We start from the raw sequence: 7,809 nt of genomic DNA, 5'->3' as shown, positions 1-7,809 counted from the left end.
AGATACAGATTGCTGACACATGATCTGGTTGCAGAAAAAAAGTTTAAAAACCATATTCATGATGAAATGAGCTAGATTCAAGAGACCGGCACACCATATGCTACCATTTCTAAAAATACCACTGAAAGGTGAGTTTATAGGAAGAGGTAGGTAGAACAGTAGGTACTTAGGGGCTCTGGAAGACAGAAACAGTTATCTATAGGAGGACTCATTGGTAGTTAGGAGTGAATTTAACTGTTTTCAAACCTTTAGAGTGGCGGTCATACAAGTCAACTGTGTGCTTGAAATAGATGAACCTCATGATATGTAAAGCACACCTCTCTCTATTAAGTTGTTTTTAAAGCCTTAAGTAAGGAGCTACATCCCCATGTGCTCGCTATGTCATATTCCACAGCACAAATGTGTCATTGATTCGTCTATTCCCTTCCTACTGGCCATTCTGTTTGTTTCTGAGAGTTTTGCTGCACGGAATGGAGCCAGCATGAATGTCATCAACGTTCCCAGCATATACAATAATGGCTTCTCACAGTTATGTAACTATAAGCTCTGAATGGCAATTTAAATGAAATTTCAATTTTGTGTATCAAGGTGGTTTTTCAAAGTAATAGGACAATCTAGGCAACGGTGCCACAACAAGGATGTGTGAGCTGTTCTGTGGATTTATATCCTCTCCAGGCAACTTTTACTTACAGACCTAAACCTAGAGACTAGATGGCCATCAAGCCCGTTAGATTTAACTGCTGCATGTTTGGCTTAGGTATATACTCTCTCATGATAAATAGTCCAGTTGTTTTCCAACTTTTTGACTCAAATCACAACTGCAGTGAGCATCTCTGTCTGCAGAGATGCCTCTCTGCTAACATGGCTCTTGTGTGTGAAAACGAAAACAAGCGTTGGCAAGGATGTGTATGAATTGCAATCTGAGTAGAGCCTAAGTAGGGACAATGGTGTGCTCACTACTGAAAATGTGTTAGCCGTCTTCATAAAGCGGGACACTGTGACCACACGATGGCACGGTTCTATTCCTGGGTATAAGGTTGAAAGAACTATAACAGATTCAAAGATGTGCCTGTAAAACAGTGTTCACTGCAGGAAAGGTGACATGTACACACATTTTAATTTTATCCAGTTTAAAAAGGAAACAGAGATAGGCATGATGGTGCACACCAAGTCTCACCACCTGAGAGGCTGAGGCAGGAGGATCACAGAAGTTCAAACACAGCCCAGAGTATATAAAAGGCCCTGTCTCAATACACAAAAATGACACCACTCCCCAAAGCATGAATTTATGGTACATGCTGTCAATGTATGCAAAAGGTATGACAGGAAATACATCATATATAAAATGAAGTAAGCTGCATTGTCCCACTTATTTGAAGCTTCTAGAATAGGAGGATGAATAAAGACACAAAGGGAGCTCGATGCCCCCAGCATCGGGGAGAAGGGATGAGGAAGTGCCTCAGATGAGGTCAGCATCTGTGTTCAGAACACTTAGAAGTAGACACTGGTAAACACCAGCCAAAGAATAATGTTTAAAATAACAATCTTAGCTGGGCGTGGTGGTGCATGCCTTTAATCCCAGCACTTGGGAAGCAGAGGCAGGCGGATTTCTGAGTTCGAGGCCAACCTGGTCTACAAAGTGAGTTCCAGGACAACCAGGGCTACACAGAAAACCCTGTCTCAAAAACCAAAGAACAAAAATAAATAAATAAATAAATAAATAAATAAATAAATAAAATAACAATCTTATGCCAGGTATATTGAAAAATGCCACAATAAAAGTAAGGGGGTGTTTTCTGTTTTTTAATGTGCTCGTACAGTCAACCAAAAGGTGACAAGTTCAACTTAAATGAAAGATGTGACAATTCTTCCTTGTGTCTCACCTTAAATCAAGCCAGACTTAGTGACTTCAGGGGCCAAAAGAACACAATCGAAATGATAGTCTAAGATGTCAAAGCCACATCCCAGGAGGTTCAGTGGATTAAGGAATAATATGCTCCCAGGGGATTCCGCTGTGAGAACGTGATGGAGAGGGCATGGATGCGCTCACTGATGGACGGCCCTCCCTCATGTCCTTCTCTAACTATTCCCACGTGAAAAAAGCTATCTTGACCTTCCAAGACCAGCTCACCCTCTGCTAAATCCTGCTACATAAGCAAACTGCCCAGTCACGCCCTCCAAAATTCCTGACCTATCAAATCATGACAGTTAATAAAGCAGCTGCTGCTTCATGCCCTGGTGTCTTGGGATAATTTGTAATTCAGCTGTAGATAGCCAAGCAGGCATCAGTTCATTACTCTAGAAATTGGTAAAGGAAAAAAAAAAAAGATGTGCACTCATCCCGCCCTTCCAGGACAGAGTATTTAAAGGTAACCATACAGCTCCCGGGCACAAGGTCTGTAAAGCATTCCAGCTAAGCATAAGGAATGATCTAGGTAAGACATGCAGTCTGGTGACTCTGAAGGAAGTGTGGTTCTGGAAAATCAGTAGTGCATACTGAAACCACAAGTAAAGCTTCCCACAAACCAGGATGTAAAGACAGCACAAACCCTAGCCATTCCCTCCAGGAAGTCAAGAAGGGAGCAAGGTCTCCATCCAGTATGAATATTACTACATAAATATATAGAGTCACATGCAATGCAGGGACCTAGATCGAAACTGCATTAAAGTACGCCAACCTTTAAAAGCCACCTTCAGAAACAACTGCTGAACTCTGAATACAGATAGGAAATTAGATGATATTAAGGCCTGCTCTGAGTTTCATTCATCAGAGTGGAACAAGAATCATATTGGAAACAATACCTAACAGTTAGGGGTGCAAGGCAAAGAAATCATAGGTAAGAAGGCTTTGGGAATGCTGGGCCTGCCTTGGGAGTATCCGGATAACAAGAAAACAAAATAAAACAGACAAAACACTAATACCCTAGAACTGCAAACGATGATGATCCTCGAAGCTGCTGTAATGCAAGGGCTCACTGCATTGTTCTGCTTGGCTATTTAGAGTTTCAAGATGAGCATAATGCAAATGTTTTCATTGTCCAGCTACTGACTGGAACTAGCCTTGTGAGTTAATGTTAAGACAAGGCCATCTTTGTAATGTTGGCACATTCCATCATAAATGTGGTATGTTGGTGCACTTTCTGGGCTCCAGTCATTTCAGGAAAGGCCTTGCATGTCTGTGGTTAAATTTAACCTCATTTACCATATAGATTTTGCTTGGTGATTATGTGATAAAAGATATTAATTGGGACCAGGGAGATGGCTCGGGTGGTAAAGTGCTCACTACACCAGCATGAGGCTCAGAGTTTGGATCCTCAGCACTCATGTAAATGTGGGGCTGCTACAGTGGCTTGTCTGTAATCGGACAAGGGACCCCTGGACCAAGCTGACTAGATAGAATAGTATGGATGCTTCAATCCCACTTAGAGGGGGGAACAAAATAATCATGAGAGGTAGAGGGAGGGAGGGACCTGGGTGGAAGAGGTGGGGAGAGAGAAAAAAAGGCAGGATCAAGTATGGGAAGAGACAAGAGAGAAGTTCAGAGAGCCAGAAGAATAAATAGAAATATTCAGCAGTGGGGTTCAGAGAATGGGGGATGGACCACTAGAAACTCCCAGATGCCAGAAATGACAGATGTTCCCAGGACCCAATGGGAATGACATTAGTTGAAATACCCAACAGAGGAGAGACAGAACCTGAAGAGATCATCTCCAGTAGATAGGAATGGCCCCCAGTTGAGGGATGGGGCCACTCACGCATCTCAAAAAATTTTAACCCAGAATTGTTCCTGTCTAAAGGAAACACAGGGACAAAACTTGGAACAGAGACTGAAGGACAGGCCATCCAGAAACTGCCCCACCTTGGGATCCACCCCATCCACAGACACCAAACCCCAAAACTGTTGCTGATGCCAAGAAGTGCTTGCAGCATCTAAGACAGATGCAAACACTCACAGACAACCATTGGACTGAGCCCAGGGAGCCCAGTGGAAGAGTTAGGGAAGGACTGAAAGAGCTGAAGGGGACTTCAACCCCATAGGAAGAATAACAATATCAACTTACCAGACCCCTCAGAGGTCCCAGGGACTCTGGATATACATGGATAGGTCCATGGCTCCAGGTAGCAGAGGACTGCCTTATCTGGCATCAATGGAATGGGGGGGGGTGCTTGGTCTTGTGGACGCTTGTTGCCCCAGTGTAGGGAGATGCTAGAGGGGTGAGGTGGGAGTGAGTGGATGATAAGGTGGGAGTGGGTGGGTGAGGGAGTACCCTCTTAGAGGAAAAGGGGGATGAGATGGGAGTTTGTTGAGGGGAAACTGGGAAGGGGAATAACATTTGACGTGTAAATAAATAAAATAATCAATAAAAAATGAATCTTCAACCAAAAAAGAAATATTTTATTCTACTACTGAAAAACAAATGATAATATATACATATACGTATACATATACATCATATACATATATATAATTTCACTTACAGCTTTAATTAAAAGCAAAATTTTCAGGGATGAGTCTATTCTAAAGGAGGCATCTCTACTACTAGCATTTCTAGAAAAAGTAGTTTGGCCTTATGGTGCTGTCCTCAGCCCCAACAATGCAGCAGGGCTATGTGTGGCTGACAGGAAAAGAATGATATATAGGCAGATGTCCTAAAGAGTTAGCTTGCACAGCATCACCCTTTTCTTTCCCTGCCAGCCCAGGGCAAGTGTTACACAAAGGCAGCAAACTGCAGAAGACACAGGCCACTCTATACAACCTTCCTTCCAGGTCTTCCTTGTCCTTTCTCAGTGTGATATTAAATCTGATTCAATATCCAAACCCTTTTAACTCCATTCTAAGCCTGACCTGGTACAAAAGGTTGGGGAATTACTTAAAGAGCTATGATTCCTCAGTGAAACTTGCAGAACTCTAGTTCTGAAAAACAGCCAGAGCAGATCTAGACTTTATAGAAGAGAGGTCTTTTATTTAGGTTTTTAAACCATTAGAGTGCTTTATTTAATTTCTGCTTGTCAAGAGATGTATTAGGACCATGTGGTTGCTCTAAAAATGCCACAAATCACGAAGCTATTGGCAAAGGATATTCTCTCCTAGTTCTAGAAGAGAGAAGGCCAAGATCAAGACACCACCTCCCTGGCGGATGCAGACAACCTCTGGAATCCTATGGCTTTTGGCACTGTCATTCCAGTTGGCTCCATTTTCACAAGCCACGCTCCCTATGTGTCTGTGAGGCATAACCTGCCTCATCTGGAAGGACTCCAGTCATTGCTTTGAGCCTATTCTAATCTTACACAACTTCATCTCAACTTGAGACTGTCTTCACAGACCCTACATCCAAGTACAGCTGTGTTCATGAGCCTTGGGTAGCCACAACCTTTGACGGGGCAGGAGGAGATGCTCTCAAGCCCCACACAAAGGAGATACTTCCAAATAAAGTCTGGGAAAGAAGAGAATACACAATTCTTTTGAAAAATGTTCTTATTGTGGTGTTTTATTTTGTTGAAATGGGCTCTCACTTAGAGCCCTGGCTAGTGTACACTATGTAGACCAGGCTGGCCTCCAACTCACAGAGATAAGCCTGCCTGTGCCTTCTGAGTACTGTGACGAACCTCACAATACTTATCTATGGTTTGGATGATGGAGTCATGGTCAGTGGTAAATATTTAAAGGTTGATGACGAATCTTTAATTCTAATATATGTCATATTATCTGACCATATGAGGAAACATTATTCTCCACTAGGTAGTCATCCAGGACAAACTGGCAGAAAGGACACAGGTACATTCGAATACATCAACCTGAAGCAGCAATCTATAGACATGTTATAATTTCTTCTCTATTTCACCAAAAGCAGCAGAAGAATGAATGTGGTACCTGTACCTTCCTTGGAAATCTTGCGTAAATATGCAAGTGCACAGGTCACAAGCTCTGCTTTCCATCCAACATACAGGAAACTCGGGTAAGCTTTCTACCTCTACCTAATAAGTCCATGTTCCTACGCTTTCCAGTGACAAGTCACTCTTTCCCTCTGAGCCCATAAAGAGCCTTTAATATCTATATCCTACCAGCAATCTGCTTAAGGCTACCTGGTTACCTCAATATCAACCTCACAGTTACCCTAGCTTTTACAAATGACTATATCTACACATTTTTAGGGATCTGTTATCCCTAAAAAGTGCCTCCCACTTCCAGGGACCACACTCTTTTCTTATTGCCACTAATACAAATTACTGAGAGAGTATGCCTTAACACAAGAGAAATCCATTTTGCTCCTGTACTGGAGGCCAGAGGTCCAAAACATTAGTGTCAAGAGGCTATATCCAGATGCTGCCAGAGTGGCACTCCCTGGATTCCTTGGCCCAAGGCCTCCTGCTGCAGCTGTCTTCAAAGGCAGAGCTGCAGCAGTTCCTCTGACAGCTTTCCTCAACTGCCCTTCTCAGCCAAAGTTGTCTCTTGCTGATTTCTCTTTTAGAGACTCGTTCACTGCACTTAAAGTCCATCCAGATGATCCAGGGTGGCCTCCACATGCCATGATCCTGCAGAGACAATCTGCAGCCCTCTTCTCACTGAGGGCAGCATGCACACAGGTGCCAGGGGTTACAGCAGGTTCTAGAGTGGATGGCTACCCACCCTTCCACAGCCACTTAGAATTCTCTTCTTGCCCTAATTCTTTCAGGTATCTACTTTCTTGTCCTATGGCTTTCATTTAAGATGTCATTCCCTTGGTGCTGGCAAGATCGCTTGAGTAGACAAAAGCACACACTGCTCTTGCAGAAGTCCTGAGTTTATTCAGCTCCCAGCACCCACACGAAGCAGGTCACTACTGCCTGTAACTCCAGCTACACCCTTTTCTGGTACGTGTACATAGTTGCATGCACACACACACACACACACACACACACACACACACACACACACAATTTAGAAAGGCTTTAAAAACAATCTTTTTTAGAATTTTTCAACAATCAAGTTTACCTGTCCCAGCAGCTGTCCCATATGGTGTCCAGGTGATACTGAAAGTGTTATATGCTTTCTGCCTGTGTAGCATGGGTTCTTCGTGTGTAAATAGTTTACTGCAATGCTAATAACTTCATAACATTATTGGAGAGATAAAGTGAACTCTACTATGTAAAATGGCTGGAACGATGCAGGCATATCCTAAAAGCTGCTTAAACTTTATCAAGTATTTCATTAAGCAATACAATTTTCAGCTTTTTAATTGTGACAAACATTAACACCACCATTTGAAGCATTTTCAGCATAGATGCATGAAAGTGACTCCATCCGTGTCACGTATAATCACCGCCACCCATCTCCACACCTCTCCGGCAATGACACACTTCAGCAAACATGAAAATGAGATAAAAAATGGGCATTGATCTTCAAAACATGGAGATCTGACTATAGGTTTCAGAACTCCACAGTGGCTGGCATACAGGGCTCTTCTGTGATGCTGGGAGATGCTAGATTCTATTAAAATCCAACTAGGAAGCAGTGTGTAGAGTCCTGTGCCCGGTGCCAAAAAGGAGACAAAGCTTCGGAAAAGAAAGAATCACCATGAAGGTGGGCTCAGGGAGGATGGGAAATGGGGGAAGCTCTCCTCTGAGCTGTGTACATTCGCTGAGGAGATGAGGAGTCCTAGGCGTTAACTGAGGAAAGGTAGGGTAGGGGCACTGTGGTCAGTGGCTTATGCTACCCACACTCATGACCCAAACAAAGGTTCTCAGACTGAAAACATGGCCAGCCTGAAGTCAAGTGTGGTAGACCCTGGCTTGGGGTGGATTTAGCCTAGAAAAGAAGGCATATGCCGA

The 7,809-nt window shown here is 43.2% G+C and overlaps 1 protein-coding gene across 2 annotated transcripts in view; it reads right to left on the bottom strand.

The window, feature by feature from the left end:
• Window positions 1-7,809, bottom strand: part of Sdk1 (sidekick cell adhesion molecule 1) — a 967,445-nt gene that overhangs the window by 849,295 nt on the left and 110,341 nt on the right. The window lies entirely within an intron of this gene.

Source organism: Mus caroli, unplaced genomic scaffold (assembly GCF_978045245.1).
Source record: "Mus caroli unplaced genomic scaffold, Mus_caroli_1 scaffold_4, whole genome shotgun sequence".
Taxonomy (NCBI): Eukaryota; Metazoa; Chordata; class Mammalia; order Rodentia; family Muridae; genus Mus; species Mus caroli.
The sequence above is the reverse complement of the archived record's forward strand: the minus strand, read 5'-3'. Positions and strand labels throughout refer to the sequence as shown.